This window comes from Callorhinus ursinus, unplaced genomic scaffold (assembly GCF_003265705.2).
Source record: "Callorhinus ursinus isolate GAN/ISIS: 27379988/994484 unplaced genomic scaffold, GSC_fseal_2.0 scaffold2, whole genome shotgun sequence".
NCBI classification, from domain to species: Eukaryota; Metazoa; Chordata; class Mammalia; order Carnivora; family Otariidae; genus Callorhinus; species Callorhinus ursinus.
In genome coordinates, this window is record NW_027397064.1 from 43,021,589 (window position 1) to 43,042,868 (window position 21,280).

Genomic DNA, 21,280 nt, shown 5'->3' on the forward strand with positions numbered 1-21,280 from the left:
TTCATTCACAAATGTAAGTTTATTTAAAATGATTTTTAATCCATATGTATATATATAGATAGAGAGGAGTGCTAGAATATGGGATTTTTGAGGAAAATTTCAAAATTAGAAGTTCTGATTAGTAACCCAGTCATATCACAAAGTGCTTCCTCATTGTCAAGTGTTTCCGTTATAGGATCCCTTGCTTTGCAGGCCTCAGGAGTGAACGCACGCTTGTGACTGGCTTAAGAACCTGGCACTTTGACCTCCACCAAAGTGGAATAAAAATGAAATATTCTCCAACCATGTCATGTTTGGATTTGAAGATGACTCATAAGTCTTTTTCAGCTGTGATTTTTATAAATGGCATACCACGAGAGGGGTTTGAGAAAAATAGGTGAGGAGAAAGAAAAGGAAAATGAAGGATGTACATCCTCTGGGAAGAAGGAGGGGTAGATGTAGTGTGGAAAGGGTAATGATACAGGGAGGGCTTCACTTTTTTTTTTTTAAGATTTTATTTATTTATTTGTTTATTTGAGAGAAAGAGAGAGGAGAGAGTGAGAGGAACAAGCAAACTCTGCACTGAGTGTGGAGCCCCGAGGTGGGACTCAATCCCACGACCCTGAGATCATGACCCTGAGATCACGACCTGACCAAAATCAAGAGTTAGAGGCTTGACGGACTGAGCCACCCAGGCGCCCCAGGGAAGGCTTCACTTGGTCTCACAACTTAAGGACTGCACCTGGTTTTGAAACTACTGCTGTATGTTGTGCGTAGCTGATGTCCTAGAGTGTGTCACCTCCCAACCTGGCCCATCTGCACTTTTCATCTTCAACCTTCTCTTACAAGAGTGTTTGATTCCCAGAGCCGTGGTGGACAGGGAACTTGCTGACCCTGCATTGTTAGGAAAATGGAGGAATTTATGGTGATTCCCACCCTCCCTCTGGGCACTTAATGCTTCCAGGCCACCTTTGCTTTCTTTTTCTCCACTGGGATGGCCCCAAATATTGTCAGATTTTCTGTGACTCTTTATCTTATTATACATCTTCTCATTCTAAGTGTGTGACTATATCTCTTAAATCATGGATAAAATTAATCTCATTTATTTCCCTTCCCTGTCCTTCCAGCATTAGTAACTTCACCCACCACCTCCTCCTTTCATTCTGTCTCCCTAAGGCAATCCTTCCCTTCCCCCTTAGGGAATCCTTCCCTTTCCCCATCAGGACTTTGTTCAATCAGTTACCGGTGGCTTCACATTCTGCACTTTGTCTCCTCCCTCCAGCCAAAAGAGACTAAAAAAATCTTCTCTTGATTTTGCTTCCACCTCAAACTTCTGCTTTATCTCTCTTCTTTTTTTTTTTGGACACAAAATTCACGTAAGATCTATGTTGTCTATATTTGCTCTCTTTAACTCCCTGATCTCTTTGCAAATTGACTTCTATCTCCACAACTCCTTAGCAAATGCATTGGTTAGGATTACCGGTAACTTTATCATTGACAAATCCAGAACCTCTTTTTCAGTTTTCACCTTTCTTGGCTTCTTTATAACAACTACACTATTGACTTTCTTTTTCTTTGTTCTCTTACCTTTTTAATTGTTCTTTCTTGGTTTCTCTCATTCTTCCTGCTTCTTCATATTAAACATTTTTAATCACCCAGGATTCACCCAGGATTTACTTGTCATTCTTTCTTCTCCATGTCCTCTCCCTGAGTTAGTCATTTCACGCATTGCCAGAGTGTCAACAATTACCAATGGTCCCTCAGCTCCTGATATCAAATCTATTTCTCCTGCATCAATCCTCTTTTGAGCTCCATTTACGTCTTATTGATAGCAGCTTTGACATATATATGACTGTGGGAGATTTATGTAAGTTTCTGAAGTTTCCATTTTTGTCAAGTGTGAAGTTTGCTGTAAGATTCCATAACATAACATTTCTTGTCATGTTTTGGGAATAATAAAGGCCAATGGAAATGTTTTATTCCTAATAAATGTTTTTTTGAACAGTAAAGGTGAAAAGCAGCATTAGTAGATACGGTGGGGGAGTTGCAGAGGAAGCAGAAATAGAACTCAAACAAGGGAAGCACCATATTTTGCTTGCAGATGAACTAATGTTGTGGAATAAATATAGAGTGTGACTCTGCCAGTGACAAACATGAAGATTAGCAAAGATGAGAAAGCAGAACTAATCCTACACTAAGCGATTTAAAATGCTGAGTTTTATTCCACTTAAATGTCAGCATACTCCAAATAAGAAGACTTTATCTTGCATTTTCTGTTGGTGAGTTAACGTTTTCCTTAAGCATATGCCTTTGTAAGTATTAATCAAATAATAGATTGCTTATTATCTATCATCTAAATAGTAATAGAGGAAACTGTTTTGAACTTGTGCTTTTCTCTGTGATTTGTTACACTGAAGAAGTATCGTAAAAATTTATTTATTCATCAATTTAACAAACCTTTATTGCATATTGCTCTGTGCCAGGCACAGTTGCATGGTGGTGCAGATTATTATAAGACAAGGGCGCTTGCTTCAAGAAACTTAAACAGAAAGCTATATAACTAGACAGTACACGTGACAGACACGTGCAACAGCTAAGAAAGATCATTTTGCTTAAAGCAATCAGCAGAATAACCCATGAGGGGGGCTTGCCCCTCTTGGCCAGGTGGCTCCAACAACTCAGGAATGTTGATGAGTTACCTGCCCTAGACCTATCTCTCTGGGTCAATGTCCTAAAATAATTTATGGCTTGTCCAAGACTAGAGTCTGCCCTATTTTCTTCCTCCTCACCGTCCACACTTCTCCTTTCTATACCCTACTCCCATGGGACAGATCTTGCTACTTCACCAAACCACCCCCGCTCCCCACACGCCGTCTCATTATACTGGCACTTGAGTTAGGCGTGTTCTAGAATCTTAGAACTGATTGAACAATTTTAAGATCTGCAGTTTGAATGTTCTGAGCTCAGGTCTCAGGACAATCTTTGACGATTTGAAGCTCTTGAAGAAAATTAAAGTATTTGCTTGGGTAGTTGCCTTGATTAATAATAAAACCATGTGAAAGGTAATCTGGATTTTTGAAGTTAGAGGCTGAAAAGTGATAATTATTTCTTTCATCCCTAGAAGGTTTAAGCATGAAATGGCGTGTCTTCAAATGTTTGATTAACTGACTCTATTAATTAGATAGGATTAACTCAAGATAGAACTTGGAGAAAAAATTAGTATTTTACTCTTTGACAGGTTTTGAATCTTCTGGAGTAGTTGAAAACCATTGGATATTGAAATCTGATAAAAAAAATAGATCAATGCGCCTTAAATTTGGGCAACACTTACTGCTGGTACTTGTTCCCATGAACAAACATCCTCTTGTGAAGGAAAGGCTAATATTTCCTTCCTTTCCAAGGGAACTGATTACAGTGACTGTTTCTATTTTAGTAAGATACATAAACACATTTCAATGAGAGCAAAAAGCAAAGCATAGCATGGTTGGTGATTCAGCAAAAAATGAGGATGGCTTTGGTCAGCAAAAACAAGTTAGATTTTTCTCATTAATGAGTGCCATTTCCACTAACTGGCAAAAACATTGCTTTTAAAGTTGCCCTAAGAAAAAAAAGTAGACTGTTTATGAAACTCCCCTCAATTTCAAGCTTATGGTAGAATCATAACAAAAGTGACTCATAGGAAGGACATTTCCTGGGAATGAGATAATAATTCAGTATTTGGTCAGACATTGCTTTCCAGATAACATTCTCTGCCAACTTTGAGGTTTCTGTGCTTTGGACTATAAACTGCCAAAGTCAACGTTTTCATACATAAGAAAAAAGACAGGAATGGCTTTTCAAGTACCTTTCATTTGAAGCCTGCATGCTTAGTTTGTGAATGTGGCAATGTATTTGCTGTCTGAGATTTTTTTTTTTTTTTTTAGTTTCAGAAAATTAATTTAATAGAAACTAAGGCAACCTCATTTTACTTCTCACTCTCAAAACAGGTACAGCACAGCTGGACCATTGATACAGGGAGACAGGGTCAGGCAACGCTGACGGGATAAGCTTTCCATGGTCGCAAGAGTAAATATATACCCATAGTGTAACCAATCTAAGTAGAAGTGAGGCACTTCACTGGGAAGATTTATTGGAAAACATAGTTTGATTATTCATCCATTCAACAAATATGTATTGACTATTTCCCATGTCGGCCCCAGCCTCTGACATCACTAAGCTTTCAGGCCAGTGGCAGAGATTGTCAAGTAAACAGGTGTACCCAGGATAACATTTTGAAAATTCTAAGCAGATGTAATTTTAATTCCCATTAAATCATGATCCTCTGCAGCTCTCCACCGTGTATGCCTACAGAGAGACCATAGGATCCAAACTTGGGCTAAGGAGGTACTGTTATAAGGATGAATAAGAGCCGGAGCCTAGATAATATTAGGCAAAAAGACAAAGAAGTGTGAAATCCTGGATCCCAGGATTTGCATTCGAGGAACTAAAAGAAGTTTATTTAGCATGGCTGGAGGGAGGGAGGAAGTGACAAAAGATGGGGTTGGTGAGCAGAAGCTAGAGCATACAATGCCTAATAAGCCCTATTACCACATATTTGGTGTATTTGAAGAATTGAAAGAAGGCTATCATGACTGGACCATCTAAGTGGAATATTGAAAATCATCAGTATAAGTGGTGTGCGATCTGAATATTAGAGTCTAATGAATTAACCCAGCTTGGGGAGCTATGAAATAGCCAAGAATGTTCATTTTTATGATCCAGTTTGAATGAGTGCTTTGTGTGAGCAGGAAAAATGAAAAAGATTTGGGTGTTTGGTCAAGTTGCCTGTATATCTGAACTGGATATAGGGACGTGATGGACTCTGCACAGCACGCCTGGGGTGGAGAGTGTCAAATATTCTGAGGGCTTATTTGTGACAAGAGTAGGCTTAGGTTCTGTCTCAGGGATGAGCAGGAAAAGTCTGTGAGGCAGTTCTGGGTACTCTCCTCCCTGCCCTTGCTAGGGGCAGCTTCCCTAGACGAAAGGAAACTAGCATTCAGAAGAGGCTTTGAATATGGCCCCTGAGAGAGCTGTAAAGCCCCAAAATGGGGTTGATGGGAGAGTGAGACAGGCTTGTGGGGCACTGCACAAGGTAGTACTATTTAACTGTAGGAATCAGAGGCATCCAGAAAGGTAGTCTATAGTATATGTCTAAGAAAGAGTGTTGGGTTAAAGTCAGAAAAAATCAGTTATGGTTCCATAAGTCAAGCAGGAATTCAGAAACAAGATGAGGAGGAGCAAAAAGCTCATGAGCAAAGGAGTCTAGGTCTGGAATTTTTGCAATGAGCAGAGTAATGATGCTTAGAGTCTCCTTTGTTGGGCACCAGCTATATTTGCATGAATGAGTCAGCTTCAGTTAAGACACAGGGTCATGGTAGACATGTACAGAAATGAGGGACACTGCTAACAAGATGGTCACCATTGATCAGAACGATCACCTGCAAGAGCACTCATTAAGGCAGGTCATGGTAAACCAAAGAAGTTGTCCACTACATGGAATTGTTGACATTGGGAACTACTGTCAAAAGAAACCAAGGAAAACCACAGCAGAGAGTCCACAAAGATGGAAAGGTAACTAGAGGATCACACTGGGAGTCCACATAGCTCCGTAGCCTCCATGAGCCTTTCTCTGAAATTCCAATGGAAGATACTTTTGTTATAAGAGAAGGGAATAGAGATGGGGACTTGGGGAACAGAAAACTCCTGACAGGAGTTTTAGAACAGTTAGTGTAGAATTATAACCTATCCTTGGACTCCTGGTAGAAGGTAAGAGAAAAGATAGCTACAAAAAGCCAGAAATGTGCAATGGATGCCCTTTGTCACTGGTTTTTGGTTTGCAAACTGGCAGGTCAGAAATAAGATTTCTTCCATGGTGACCTGATGAACTTTTGCATCCTTATCAGTTTTTATTAATACATCACCTTTTAGGGAACTTAGCTTATTATACTTGAGCAGAAAATATATTTATAGATGAGTTATTTATTTAGGGCCAGAAACTGTTGGGGGAATCTCTGGCAGGATGTTTTTTTTTTAAGGCCTACTATGGGAGTTATACTTGGTGATTTGAACTTAGATCTGAACAACAAATTTCTTTTTTCTTTTTTTAAGATTTTGCTTATTTATTTGAGAGACAGAGAGAGAGCACAAGTAGGGGGGGGTGGACAGAGAGAGAAGCAGACTCCCCACTGAGCAGGGAGCCCAACATGGGGCTCCATCCCAGGACCCGGGGATTGTGACCTGAGCTGAAGGCAGATGCCTTCAGGGGAGCCACTCACGCACCCCTAAACAACCAATTTCTTTTAAATCAAGAGACATCTATGAAGTTGTTAAAATAAGGAACTAAACATCCCTGAGTCTTAAGTTTTAAGTAAATGGAAACACAAACATATTAAGTAATCTTGCACATGTCTTTTGTACTTTTGCTAGGTCTATTTCCTTCAAATATATTGTTTATCCTTCTGAAAAAAGAATTAAAATAAATGATCCTTAAAGTAGTATTATAAAAAATGATTTATTATTAAACTGTTAGAATTAAATGAATTTAAGTTGGCTAAAATCTTTAATAAAATTTAAAAAAATACAACTTTTAAGACAGATTATGTTGAAATAGAGTAGGGGGAAGGAGAAAATATCTCCTTGAGATATTTTGAGACTAAATAGTCTCAAAATAGTAAATGAGCAGAAAACTTAGATCTGAGTTTCTTGGTAGTAAGTGTCAAAGTGACTCGTTGGGTTGTATACTTTTTATTATCTAGTGTAAGGAATTATATACCTTTGTGTCTAAAAGAACATTTTGTTTTTCCCTATACTCTAAGAGAAATTTATCACAAAAATCATTACATATGAGATATCTGATAGTACATTCAATTCATAGTTTAGGAAATGCAGAAACGGTCTTCATATGGCTATTCTTATAACAATTCTTTCTAAAATAGAAGGTAAAATGTTAAGACAAACTGGCAAAAGTATGTCTATGTTAAGGTAAATGAGTAATGGGGTTTTTATGTAGTCTGATTGCTGCAGTGGTAAACTGTTGAGAAGCTGGGGCAATGAGCTCCCCCTCTCATGTTTCAAATGTCCCAGATGAGCTTGGGAGAAGAGCAGAAGAGAGAATTCAAAACAAAGCCTGCTCCTAAAATCTTAGGATTCTGCCCTTTAAATTAACAGGAGTTTCTCATGTAGCTACTACTTGTGTAGGAAGCCCAAAGTCAAAGTTTTTTAAATACGTTAAAGAAATACTTTTGTAAACTCCTGCCCAGGTGGAAGTTCCTGCTTGCATTTTCATAGAAGTGGATTGCCATGAAAACAAGGTTTGGGAAAAATTAATGGTATAGTTTTCACATAGTAAATTGGCTTCTAGCATGTTATTTGAAAACAATATAAAGTATTCATCAGCTAACTGATAAAAAACTGTTTAAACTATCATTTTCCAGTTCATGTGGTTGATATTCTATTGACACAGCTGTCTTAACCTGTGTGTGGTAACATATTGGCTTATTAATGATCATTATTCATCACTATTTTGCTTAGAGAGTACCTTGCAAAGAAAAGAAATCCATGGTGATAAAGACTATCGCAAGAAAACTTGCTTTGTATTCTTTTTTGCTTGATTTTTTTTTTTATTGAGATAGACATAGATTCACATGCAGTTAAGCGGTAATACAGAGAGATCTTGTTTATACACTTCCCAGCTTCTCTGAATGGTAACATTTTGCAAGCTATATCATCACAACCAGAATACTGACATTAATTTAATCCACTGATCTGATTCAGATGTCCCCAGTTTTACTCATATTCATTTGTGTGTGTATGTGTTTCCTTCTATACAGTTTTATCACATACAGGTTTCTGTATCACCTTAGTCAAGACACTGAACAATTCCATCACCACAAGGATCCCTCCTGTTTCTTTTTATTACCATAGCCATGTCTCTTCCCCTTGTACCACTCACTGCCACCCAAACCCCTAACAACTACTAATCTGCCCTTCACTCCTAAAATTTGTCATTTCAAAAATGCTACATATTATGTAACCTTCAGGATTGGCTCTTTTTTCACTTAGCCTGATTCCCTAAAGATCCATCCAAGCTGTTGGAAATATCAATAGTTTGTTTCTTTTTGTTGTTGGGTAGTACCCATGCTATGGATATACTGGTTTGTTTAACCATTCCTCTGTTGAAGGACATCTAGGCTGTTTCAAGTTTTTGGCTAATACAAATAAAGCTATATGAAAATCTAGGTAAACCTCCAAGCTGTTTTCTAGAGTGGGTGTATCTTTTTACTTCCCACCAGCAAGGTATGTGTGATCTTGTTTTTGCACATCTTCTCCAGCATTTAATGTTGTTAGTCTGTTAGGTATATAGTGATATTTCATTGTAGTTTTAATTTGCATTTATCTGATGGATAATGATGTCCAATATCTTTTCATGTGTTATTTACCATCCATATACCTTCTTTAGTGAATTATCTATTCAAGTCTTCTGCCCTTTTTTGTGTTTTGAAATGTACAACTTTCTACTTTCAGTTGTGGATTTTTTAATGGAAACATACGTTGATACCATGTACAGATCTTCCTTGACTTACAATAGGGTTCCATCCTGATAAACCCATCATAATTTGAAAATATCATATAAAAATGCATTTACTATCTACTGAACATCAGAGCTTAGCCTAGCCCACCTTAAATGTGCTCAGAACACTTGCATTAGCCTACAGTTGGGCCATATCACCTAACACAAAGCCTATTTTATAATAAACTATTGAATATCCCATGTAACGTATTGAATACTGAACTGAAAGTGATAAACAGAATGGTTGTCTGGGTACAGAATAATTCTAAGCATATCCATTGTTACCCTTGTGATCGTGTGGCTGATTGGGAGCTGTGTCTCACTGTGCTGCCTAGCATCAAAAGAGAGTATTATACTGTACATCATTAGGCTGGCAAACTATCAAATCCAAGATTCAAAGTATGGTTTCTATTGAATATGTATCATTTTGCACCATTGTAAAATAGAAAAATCTTAGGTTGAACCATTGTAAGTGGGGAAAGCTTCAAATTTTTTCATTGTTTCATTTCAAACAGAGATGCCAACACATTTCCCACAGATATAAGCTTCATATTTATACTCTAGATTCACTTGAGGGGCACCTGGATGGCTCAGTTGGTTAAGTGTCTGCTTTCAGTTCAGGTCAGGATCCCAGGGTCCTCAGATCGAGCCCTTCACGGGGCTACTTGCTCAGGGCAGGCTCTCTTGCAAATAAATCAATAAAATCTTAACAAAAAAAAGATTCACTTGAGAGTTCAGCAACCAAGAATCCAAGAAATGGTTTCCAGAACACTCTTAAATTTTTCTTTTTTAATTTCATAAAATATTTTTGACCCTTAGGTTTTCTAATTGTTTCAGTTAACTAGCTAATAAATTGGGTCAAGTAATGGAAAATAAATCTACAGCTCTAAAAATATATCTGAGTTGTAGAATATCCTATACTTCCCATCAACAGCTAGTTTCAGCTAGAAGGAAACTTCCAGGAGACATCAGGGTCTCTAAAATGTTGAACCTATGTTGGGGAGCTGCCTGCAAGACAAGTACAACTGCCAACTCTTGACATGTGGTTTATTATCAGTGGGGTCAGTAGAGAATTGACGGGGTGGTGAGAGGGGCTGACATCTCATCTTGGTCAGCCACAGCACACACCAATATGGCACCAATGGCTGGGTGCTTGCTGGACGTCTCTACAGTAAGAAGAGGGGTGAGTGATGATGACTGGGATAGAGAAGGCAGTGGTGCCCCCCCAGGGCCCATTCCTGTCTAGGGCCCAATATAGAAGGGGAGGTTTCCAAGCCAGTGGATATAGAGATGAGTGAGATGGGCCGACTAGAGATGTTAGGGGCAAACGGACACGGCTTTGCATCGTTGTTTGGGGAAAGGAGTCTTTGAATAAGAGGGAAGTCCCAGACCTAAGGGGAGAAATATTATGTCTTGTTTTTCCTTTCTTTCCAGGGCTACACCACTGAGAATGGCTTTTAGAAACTATAAACTAGTGTGGGTCTTGTTGGTAGTGGATAGTGAGTGACTGAATAACCCGCTTATTATTGTGTTTTTTAAATTTTGGAGTCTACATATATTAGTCCAGTCTCCATTCTCCTCAAATACTTTCTAAGGCTATAGTCTGGATAGGACCAAAACCACCCTAAATTAAAGAAAGAAATTCTAGACTGAGACTAAAGGGATTGACTCACAATTTGAGGGGTGAATAAAATATCTCCCAATATTTCCCTGTCTATTCTCCCCTCTGCTACCATGATCTTTTGCTTGTAATTTCCAAAGCCAAACTTCTTAAACAGGTTGGCCCCATTTCCTTATTCCCTCTCACTGTATGACCTGACTTTTTTCTCCATCTCCCTTCCAATATAGTTCTTGCTGATGACTGATTTTTTTTTTTTTTTAGTTTCATCTTATTTGACCACAAGGCAGAATTTTTTTCTGTGACTCCTAATGTCCCTCTGACCTTCCTACTCCCTCTTTTAGACTTACCCTCCTCTAATGAGACCATAAAGGTTGGAGCCCCTCAAGACTTATTCCTAAACCCTTTCTCTTAATCTACCCACATCTATAGACAAGTGATGTCCCCGGTACCTCTTTTGAAGCTATCAGAGGTTTTCCAATGAATCAAACTTACTGTTATTCCCCCCGCCCCCCACCCCCCCAGTGCACTCTCTACAGTGTTATTTTAAAAAAGTAATCTTGTCACTTCTCCACTTTTAAAGACTGGCTCCTGCTTGCTTCTCCTACTGTCACCAGTCTCAGGCTCTATCAACACATCCTCCTTTCAGTCTTTGCTAAGGCAGTTCCTCTGCCTGAAGTATTTCTGCCCCCCCCCAACTTCATCTAGTTGTTGACTAATCATCCTTCATGTTTTAGCCCAAATGTTACTTCCCCAGAAAAGCTTCCTGACAACACCAAAATAGATCAAGTCTATCTCTCACAAGGTTCAAAGACCCCTGAACTCTCCTTCTAAAGGCTTTTCTCTGTTTTAATGTATTCAAGTGATTATTTGATTAATTTGTGTCTCTCTTACTAGACTGTAAGCTCCAGAAGAGGAGGCACCTGGGCTATTAGTCCTCTCTGTAGCTCCAGAACCCAGTATAGAGAATGAGTGAAGAGACCAACGAGTTATAATCATTTAAGAGCCTGAAAAGTGTCCCCCTGACCCCCACATCTCCAAGGAGTAGGTCTTCCACAGACAGAGGGCATGGGATCCTGGAGTAGGTACACTGGCCCCAGAAGTAAGCATGGATTGTGACTGCCTCATGCTTAATATTGCCAATTTCAATTTCTGGTGATCTTCTCTTCTGATGATTTGAATAATTCCTGAAAGCCTTGCTCATTGTCACAGTTTTTATTTTTAAAATGTTTTAAAATAACGTTTGTAGAGCATTTTATAATTATAAAGTATATACATTTTCATTATGTCATTTCAGTCGCCAAACACCCTCTGAAAGAACATATTATTCTTAATTGACAGATGTGGAAAATGAGGCTTAGAGGGATTAAGTGACTAACCCAAATTCTCTCAGCTAATAAGGGACTAAGCAGGGACTTCATTCCAGATTTTGCAATGCCATGTTCTGTCTTTTCCCACTGCTAGATAATTTCTCTAGCTTCTCTGGCTTCTTTTCACTTGGTCAAGTCTGAATTTGGACTTTTAGGGTTAACAATAACCCAAGAATGATGTAGCTTGCATCACAGCTACATATATGGCATATGTGACATGTATTATGGCATTTATATATATCTCTCTCCTAATTTGGGAGAATACCTCCATCTGTATCAGTTTTTCTTATACTAGAGGGGAGACATTTGACTTGAATAATTGTCTTTGTCAAATAGCCATGTTTTCCTTTCTTCCTTCCTTCTTTTCTTCTTCTTTCTTTCTTTTTTTTTAATTTAAATGATAATGTTCAAAGAATTGTTCACTGGGTTTACAAAATAATAGGACAAACCCTCAAATCTATGGAAAGATGAATTATTATTATTCATCTGTTTGAATCATTACTTTTTCATGATATTATCACGCCATATTTATATCACTTCAGATAAAATAAAAAATGTAAAACAATTATTAGAGTAGCTTTTAAAATTTTTTAAAAGATTTATTTATTTATTTGAGAGCAAGACAGAGCACAAGTGGGAGAAAGGGCAGAGGGAGAGGATAGTGATTCTCAAGCCGACTCTGGGATGAGCCAGAGCCCGATGCAGGGCTTGATCTCACAACCCTGAGATCATGACCTGAGGTGAAATCCAGAATCAGCTGCTTAATCAACTGAGTCACCCAGGCGCCCCTAGATAGAGTAGTTTTTATAACAGCTGGTTAGGCATCCTAAATTGGGGGCAAAACCTTACCTTTTGCAGCATTAAAAAAAGAGAAGTATATATATTTATCATTCAGGTTTGCAGGTACAGCCAAGTCCTTTATTGCTGGGCATTTAGTTGCACAAGAATTTGGATGTCCATTTCTGAATTCAAGGTTTGTTAGTCCTGACTAGCCGGTTAGTTGCTACTGAAAAACAGAAAAGTAATTGCAGTGTGGAATATCTGACTCTTTACTTTGGGCTAATTTAGATTTTTATCGAGTGTCTTCCCCTTAAGGCAAGCTTTATGGTGGCAGTTGAAGTTTAATTCTTGGCTCCATAAATATTTATTTGAAGATCACCTGTAAATTTAGGTCATGGTTCTAGTGTCACTATGGGAATGTGATGAACACATTTGCTGCAGGGGCTCAGTAAAAAAAAGAAGGAGGTTAAAAGGAGCTGTGCAATATACCTGGAAACTGCAGGCCCTTGTGCAGACACCGTAGATTGTAAGATTTACCAGGAATTTGAAAACAACCTCTTTCCTTTTCAAGAAAGAAAAGAAAGCCAGCAGGAGGCCATGGTCCTGAGGACTCCAGCAGTCCCAGGCCACACCAACTCTCTCTGAAAGCAGCGGGGATTCATAAACACAAATGAACAAATGAGCAAAAAGCTCAGTTCATGGGAAAGAACCCATTTTAAATAGCACATTAATATAAAAACATTTTGATTCTAGAAAAGTTAAACTGGAAAAAAAAAGTGCATCTTAGGTTACAGGAAGCCTGGTAGCTAATTCTATGTGACCAATTACTTTTTAGTTTACATGAGTTAGCCTGGATCATAGCCTGGATCAAAATATCTCAGTTCAAGGGACTTCAGGACTGTGAGTTTCAAAACTGCTTGCCAGATATCCCCTGATAGTGCAACTAAACACATCTCAAAAGATGGAGGTTTTACATGGTGGGTAATTACTGGCAACTGGATATTTCTTCAAAAACAAAAATCCTCAAACATTTCAGATTCTTTAATTTAGATTCTGCATGAATAGAAAAGAATACAAGGGGAAAACTTGTATTTTGTGTATGGACTTTTGAAACTCTGAAACATTTACTTCAAAGCAACTAAAATAAGCAACAAATTTCTTACACATCCCTATTAAATAATGTGATTTCAGACAGATGGCTTGAAAATAGACTTATGAAATGTGGAAGAGAGATGAATTCACTTAAACTGAAATGACATCAATAAAATCTATAACATCTATAATTATAGGAAAACTTACTGTAACAAATTATGCTGGTGTTATTTACAAGCCCGAAGACAGTGATTTCCTGCTTACATTCTGACTAGAGTGGGAATCTGGTAAACTCACACTGGGGACTGACTCCTTCAGATGCACACGGAGCATCTAGTGCAGATTATATGACAGGCATTGCCTCATAAAGAAGTTTAAATGCTTTGAAATTACTATGATGAAAGTTCTTCTCTAGTCTAAATATAGGGCAAAGCATTGTATTACTAAGAAGAGTCAATAGTCTAAAATTTAGAAAGTTTTTGTTAATAGCTGCTGTGGATAAAAAAATTATAAGAAAGTGTGATGATTTTAATTCAGAATCGTTCTAGAAAAAGCATTAGTCTTTTTTTTCTGTAAATTCCTTCTAAATTACTTCTTGCCTAAAATCACCTTGTTCTATAGCCAGTGGTTTAGAAAAATCGTTCCTTTTTATGGGGCTTCTAAAAATATACTCTGCTGTACGCATGGGAGAGTCTGTAAAGAGAATTTACATTATAATGAGTCATTATTTTTTAAAGCCTCAATATATAATCTGTAATGTGTATACACAGAATGATGAAAATGACAAGTTAGATTTCTTTTTGCTACTGATAAATTATTAAAAAGTCAAACTTGTTCAAACAAATGTTTTATTATCGTTTTTGTCATTTTCCTCCTAATGGAAAAATGGTCAAATATTAGACACATAGCTTCAACTGGGTCAAATATAGTTGAGCTTTTTCTTTTAACCAACTCTACAATTGGTACAGCTTGTCATTGTTGGATCCATTTTTAGATGCCCAGAAATAGATTCTTACTATGAGGGAAATCACACGGTTGGATTCCTGTTACATCTCCACAGGAGATGCCAGTGTGTGGATTTACATGAGATACTGGGGGGGGGGCGGAATATAATTGATTCTGTTTGATGGTAATCTGGGTTCTTCCCTGGCAGAAAAAGGTATGGAAGTGTGCAGTAATATGTAAGTATGTAGTACTTTTTGTCTCAGAATAAGCCTGTGGGATTTCTGCTTGAGGCTTCTGTGAGGAGAATGAAGAATGCCTTCAAAAATCTTAGCCCCTCTTGTGCCTTTTATGTTTTTCCAGCAAAGAACTCAAACTTGGCACTTCTACAAATGCATATTTGTTAGCTGTATGTTGTGACACAACATGTCCTGAATTGAATTAAGGAAAATATCTTTCAGTTCTATAATGTTAACACTCTTTCCCTTTTTCACAGTATTTACCATCCATTACAACACCTCAATCTCAACAGGGTTGATGTATTTTTTTTTAAAGATTTTATTTATTTATTTATTTGACAGAGAGAGACACAGTGAGAGAGGGAACACAAGCAGGGGGAGTGGGAGAGGGAGAAGCAGGCTTCCCGCTGAGCAGGGAGCCCGATGTGGGGCTCGATCCCAGGACCCCGGGACCATGACCTGAGCCGAAGGCAGACGCTTAACGACTGAGCCACCCAGGCGCCTCCAGGGTTGATGTGTTTTATTAGGGACATTTTCTCTCTTAGATGATCACAGTTGATGATGGATTAGTCCATTCACATGATCTGCACTAATGTTTTATGAGAACTGTGGATATTCTGGGAGCTAGGTAATCAGAAAAGCCCTTTGGATTCCCTTGAATATCAGGGTCAAACCTTGCCTCTTGGACTGAAAAACTTTTCAGTGAGTCAGAGGAACAGGTAATTGTATTTAATCTTATGTAAACCAGTCACCAGGAAACATTTGCTACTTATTCCATAATCCATTCTCCCTACTTCCCTATCACCCTCCATATTGCACCCAGACAGCAAAGCTCGTCTAAGAAGAAAACCCTGCTGGCAGTATTTACCTTCTGCTCACATGAGAACATTTGTGTTTGCATGGGGACTATATCCACTTATAAGCCAACACACTAACACTCTGAAAAAAAATTGTATGTTAATGAGCCATTGTCTACACAATAAATACCGTTGTCTTCTCCTTGCAAATAGGATGTGATGGACTCACTGACACGGACCAGGAACTTGTTTTCCATTCGTGCTGGTGGATTTTCACAGATCTATCCATACCTTGCCTTACTTGCCTCATTGCTGGTGACCTTTTTTTTTTTTAAAGATTTTATTTATTTATTCATGAGAGACAGAGAGAGTGGCAGAGGGAGAAGCAGGCTCCCAAAGAGCAGGGAGCCCAATGCGGGACTCGATCCCAGGACCCCGGGATCATGACCTGAGCCGAAGGCCGACGCCCAACCATCTGAGCCACCCAGGCGCCCCTTGTTGCTGGTGATCTTATAAACAATGTGAGAGGCAGTTGACAGGAGATTGGAATGTAAGTCAGACCGGAGTCTTTAATTTGTCCAGATATGTTCTTATTGGTGAGGTGATGTATGCCGGTAAAACAACAGCCGCATCATTGTTGCTTTTAGGAAATAGAATCATTTACAGTGATCCAGAACAAACCACACCTAACAGGGCTGTGGGAACTGACCACACTCCTCACCAAGCATTTGCAGTCAACCTTTGCTATCTTCTCCCTCTTAAATTTATCCCCAGACTCTTTTACTTCCGCTTTGAGAATTCTAGTTTTCTTCTTTTTATGCCCTAATGCTCCCCGTGTACCTGGTTAGCTTATCCCCTAAACAAAGGATACAGTTGGGGTGGCTGTGCTTTGTAGGCTAACTTACTTTGTTTCAGGTCCTTTCATTACTAAACTAAATCCTGTCTAACTGCACTCACTTCAATTTTGCCATTAGATCTCATTAGCTTGAGATCTATTTTTCAGAATAATAAATGTCTACTGAACATAAAACAAGAGTACATTTGAGGACCAGAGGTATTTCAGATACAGTGAGTGAACATTGAGACCAATGCCCAGCAATCCTTTTTGACTCTATAACAGTGGTCGTGCTTCCTACTGAAGTTAGAAATTTCTGTTGCTGGTGTCCCACATCAGGACCATATCACAATTTTCCAATGCATGCTTATTCAGTGAAATAGAGGTATAATTGAAAAAGGACCACCAGCATTGTGGGCCAGGTAAATTATAGATTAAAAAGGTTTGGTGGTTGTAGTGGGGGGACCTGGGTGGCTCAGTTGGTTAAGTGTCCAACTCTTGGTTTCAGCTCAGGTCATGATCCCAGGGTTCTGGGATTGAGCCCCACATGGGGCTTTGCACTCAGTGGGGAGTCTGCTCAAGATTCTCTCTGCCCCTCTGCCCCTCTCCCTGTCCATGTGCTCTCTCTCTCTCAAATAAATAAATCTGAAAAAAAAAAGGTGTTGGTGGTCTGACATGGAAGCCCAACCATCATTTTTCTAATCTGACAAGAACACATTTTCCCATTGAAACAGTCAGTTTAATACTCCACCTAATGCCTTTAAGTTAGAAACAAACAGTAACACATGTGTACAACAGAGAGGCAAGAGAAGGTCAGAACAAACCCAATACACGAATAGACAGAATTTGTACTGTGTATAAGGATACATTTATTATAGGGATCAGGAAAGAGGAAATGTATTTATGGGTTAGCAGAGTTGGCCAGGATATAATGATTCCAGACATACTTTTGGGGAAAATAATAAGGAGTATCTTTTGAGAGAAGGTGACTGAGCAGTAATTCAGAAAAGCTGGACAAACTAACATAGGAAGAATCCCTTTCCAATGCCACAGCATCCAAAGGCTTGGGTTCAAACTTGAAAAAAGAAAAATCATTTTACCACCCTTGAGTGATTAGCCAAAAGCCACAGGAGACTTGATATGATTCTCTGTGAGGAACCATGAACCGTGATGATCTTTTAAAGTCTCTTCCTGTTCCGTAATCTGAATCTTCTTGAAAAGATATTCTAATTATACAGCTAAGAAGATTTAGTAATTGCCTCTTGCTTTTCTAAAGAAAAGCTACTTCAGGAAGTGAAGTCACAATAGACAAACTATTCACCCATAGTCCTTTGTTGGTGCAAAACTAGTCTAGGCAATTTTATTCCCAATCTGGGCTATAGGAACCAAGTTAGGATTGGGCCACAGCGCCCTCTAGCCTGCATGCCTGCATAGCCAGAGGCAGGGCTTTCTAGGATTCTGTAGGAAACCATTAGGCTTTGTTAGTAGGAGATTTTCTTCATACAATATATTCTCTTATCATTTGTTTATGTAATTTATAGACTTCAAAAGTGTCACTCCCTCTTCAAGTTAAAGGACACTGTTACTCATTTTAGGTAAATGAATAACACCACACCCAAGACCTCCTTTACTCCACTTATCTAACATTCCTTGGAGTTTTGATTTTTAAAACCTGACTTTCAGATATTTTGTTCTCATGAAGGAAAGAAGTTTATAGCAAAACATCTTCATATAGATGATGAAGTCACTGAGTATTTTAAGATCACATATTTGGAAAAGTAAATGGACGGGTATGTAATATTAGGTGGAACCATATTGCATTTCTCTAAACCATGTTTGACCTACAAAAATGGCTGTTCTGTATGGTTTACCCTAATATTTAAAAGGGTAAATAAGAAACAATGAAGAGAACTGGGATCTGGGAGACATATGGGAGGCAGGATTATTTTTTTACATATATTATTTGAAATTCAAGGATCTTTTCACCATATTTGAAAAGTTAATAAAAACATCTTGAGAGGAGAAAAAAGAAAAATATATGGTCATAAATTTTCCTAGACTGACTTTCTCCTCTTCCCACACTCCTCCCCATACACTTCTTTCTTTGCCAGAGTTGTTTATTAAACTGTCTGATGACCTAGTATTTCCAAACTTCCGACAAATAATTTTTAGAAATATAATCTAAGGAAATGTATCATCCAATTACATAAATATACATATCATAGGTGTAAGGGTTTTTATTGTTTTAAAATAGTGGAAAATTTAAACAACATAGATGGGAGATTGTATAATAGAATATGATACATGCGTCTATTAGAATACTATGTAGGTATTGTTTTTAAATTTACTTTTAGTATGCTTTATAACTTTTTTTTGGATAGCTGGACTTGATGTACTGGTAAAAGGAACTGCTGTAGATGGGCCTTTAGTAATAAGGTATGTGTGTGTGTGTTGGGGGGCACCTGGGTGGCTCAGTCGTTAAGCGTCTGCCTTCGGCTCAGGTCATGATCCCAGGGTCCTGGGATCGAGCCCCGCATCGAGCTCCCTGATCCACAGGAAGCCTGCTTCTCCCTCTCCCACTCCCCCTGCTTGTGTTCCCTCTCTCGCTGTGTCTCTCTCTGTCAAATAAATAAATAAAATCTTAAAAAAAAAAAGTGTGTGTTTGGGGGGAAGGAGTTTACTGTTCTATGGTCAGGTCTCAGACTTTGAGCCTATGCTTCTGGATTGTAAATGTCAAAGTGTTTCATAGTCTTTTTCTCCCCCTTTGGGTGAGACAGGATGGCTAGAGTTGGCTGGCCTTGGGTATTTCCCTTTCCCCTACGTGAAAGAACAGAGCTGACTGGAGTGGCTATTTCCCTTCCCCAGGTGAGTTAGGCTCTATAATACGCCAGCAGGCTAGGCTCTGGTTAACTAGTTTCTCCTGAGGGCAGGCCTTATTCGGAAGAACAGACGCTTCTGATCTCTTTCAAAATGGATACTTCTTCCTTCCCAGCCAGAAGCCGAAGGGGAATTTTCTCCGTGCTCAATCTCCTGGAGGTAAATTTTACAAAATTGTGGAGATCCACTATGATTGAGTCCCCTGGAGTTCTTAACCCTCAGATTTGGATATCCTGAGCCTCCAGCAATTCATCAATTACAGTTCAGGTTTTCTGAGCCTCATTACTGAGGTGGTTTCCATTAAGTGAGTTTCTGCTCTGGTAAGCCATGACTCTCTGTTTGCCGATCAGTCTTTCCAGTCTTGGAGATAGAGATTTGCCCAATGTCCTCTCCTCCCTTATGAATCCAGGAAGAGTTGATGATTTTTCAGCGTGTTTAGCTTTTTACTTGTTAGGATGGCATGGCTACCGCCAACTTCTTTAAATGCAAAACAATAAATGCCTTGAAATGAGTTTTTAAGGAGACACTGAGGTTCTTCCTAAGAAACATTAAGGGATTTTACAAGAGAAATGGAAGAAGTCTCTAGGGCAAAAGGAGAGCGGAGGAGGGAAGCCAGGGCATGGGATAAAAAAGGAAGGTAAAATACCAGGAGCCCATGAAAACAGTGGCCCAAGAGAGAGCACCTCTATACAAGGTGTAAGGGCATTGGGTCTGAGGAAATATTGCTGTGAGGTGCCAAGACTCAAATTGGATGAGAGGCCTTGCCAGCCAGAAAACTATCTAGAGTTTCTATGAAAGAGAACTTCACATTGCCTATACCCAGGACCTGTTTCTGTCCATCATGTAATATGCACTCTGGGGGAACTGTCTTCTCTCTGTACCAGGTTCTCACCAGCTGATTATCCAGCATGACAATGCCCAGTCCATCCACCAGTCTTTGCTTTCTCCTACCTCTTGACAATGTCTTTAGGGCATCTATTAGCCAAGGGGACCTATTGGTGTGGTGGTGGTATGGGAGGGATGGAGCTGACAAACTGACTATGCTTGAGGACCCTAAGCTTGAGCAACTGGGAGTGGACCCCACTCTTCTGTCTGAATACATTAAAAAAAGATCTGAAAGGAAATATACCAAATTAGTACAGGATATTTTGACCTCTCTGTTGGAAAATTTTTTCCCAATATTGTTCTATGGGATTGTTTTGACTTTAATGACCATTTATAGTCTTATTGTGTTGAGAGAGAGAGAGAGAGAGAGAGACAACAAATCCAAAACGGAGTCACTTGTGCTGGGCCCCATGTCAGCAAACCAAGACTTAATATCCAAGTTAATTGTGGTCTCAGCCTTTGCAGGGAATATGACCTTTAACCAGCTAAGGTGGAATCACCTGATCAGCACTGGTGGGGTAATCTGCAAGATAGACCCCTGCCCTTCCCTGAAAGGAAGGCAACCTTGCCTGAAACAACTTATTTTTTATTAGAAACTTCCTTTACAGCCCCCTTCTGCCTATAAATCCTTTCATTTAGTTCAGCTCTTCAGAGCTCTTTTCCACTTGCTAGGTGGGATGCTGCCCAACTCATGAATTGTTGAATAAAGCCAATTAGATTTTCAGATTTATTCAGTTGACTTTTGCTTTTTAACAATTGATTTTCAGAACTAAAATGTATTGTTTCCATTTTTATTTTTATTTTGCTAAAATGATTTTCTTCAGGGAACAGGTTTTATGTGTAAATTCTGTAATGAAGATTTTTACTGATGGCACATAGTACATGACCTTTATTAGGGTGCATTATTTCTACTAAGTCCAATTTCCCCAGGTCAAATTTAATTTTTTCAAGGAGATGGAATTCTTCCATTACTTCTAATCAAAATTTTATTGTGTATATAGTTTTAGCAATTTATTTCTCCTAAAGAAAGCCAAAATTTTTCTGGGTTAACGTGTGCAATTATCCCTTCAGCTGGTTTCCTAGCTGTCCATTCCACCTGGTGTCACAGAAGAAGGCAGGTGCTAAAAAGCAGGGAGATTCGGTGGTGGGAAGATGAAAGAACACTTATCCAAGAGCTTCTATTTTCCCTCATGATGTATGGGGCAAGGAGAGCAACTAAAAGTGAAGGAGGTAAAGGATGTGAGTAAGTTTCTGGAGA

At 38.8% G+C, this 21,280-nt stretch overlaps 1 long non-coding RNA gene across 1 annotated transcript in view; it reads left to right on the forward strand.

Moving 5' to 3' along the window:
- The first annotated feature begins 2,141 nt into the window (after positions 1-2,141).
- Positions 2,142-21,280, forward strand: part of LOC141370675 (uncharacterized) — an 81,201-nt gene continuing 62,062 nt past the window's right edge. Inside the window, exon 1 of the long non-coding RNA XR_012374929.1 lies at positions 2,142-2,258. This is a non-coding gene — a long non-coding RNA (uncharacterized lncRNA). The remainder of the gene's footprint in view (positions 2,259-21,280) is intronic.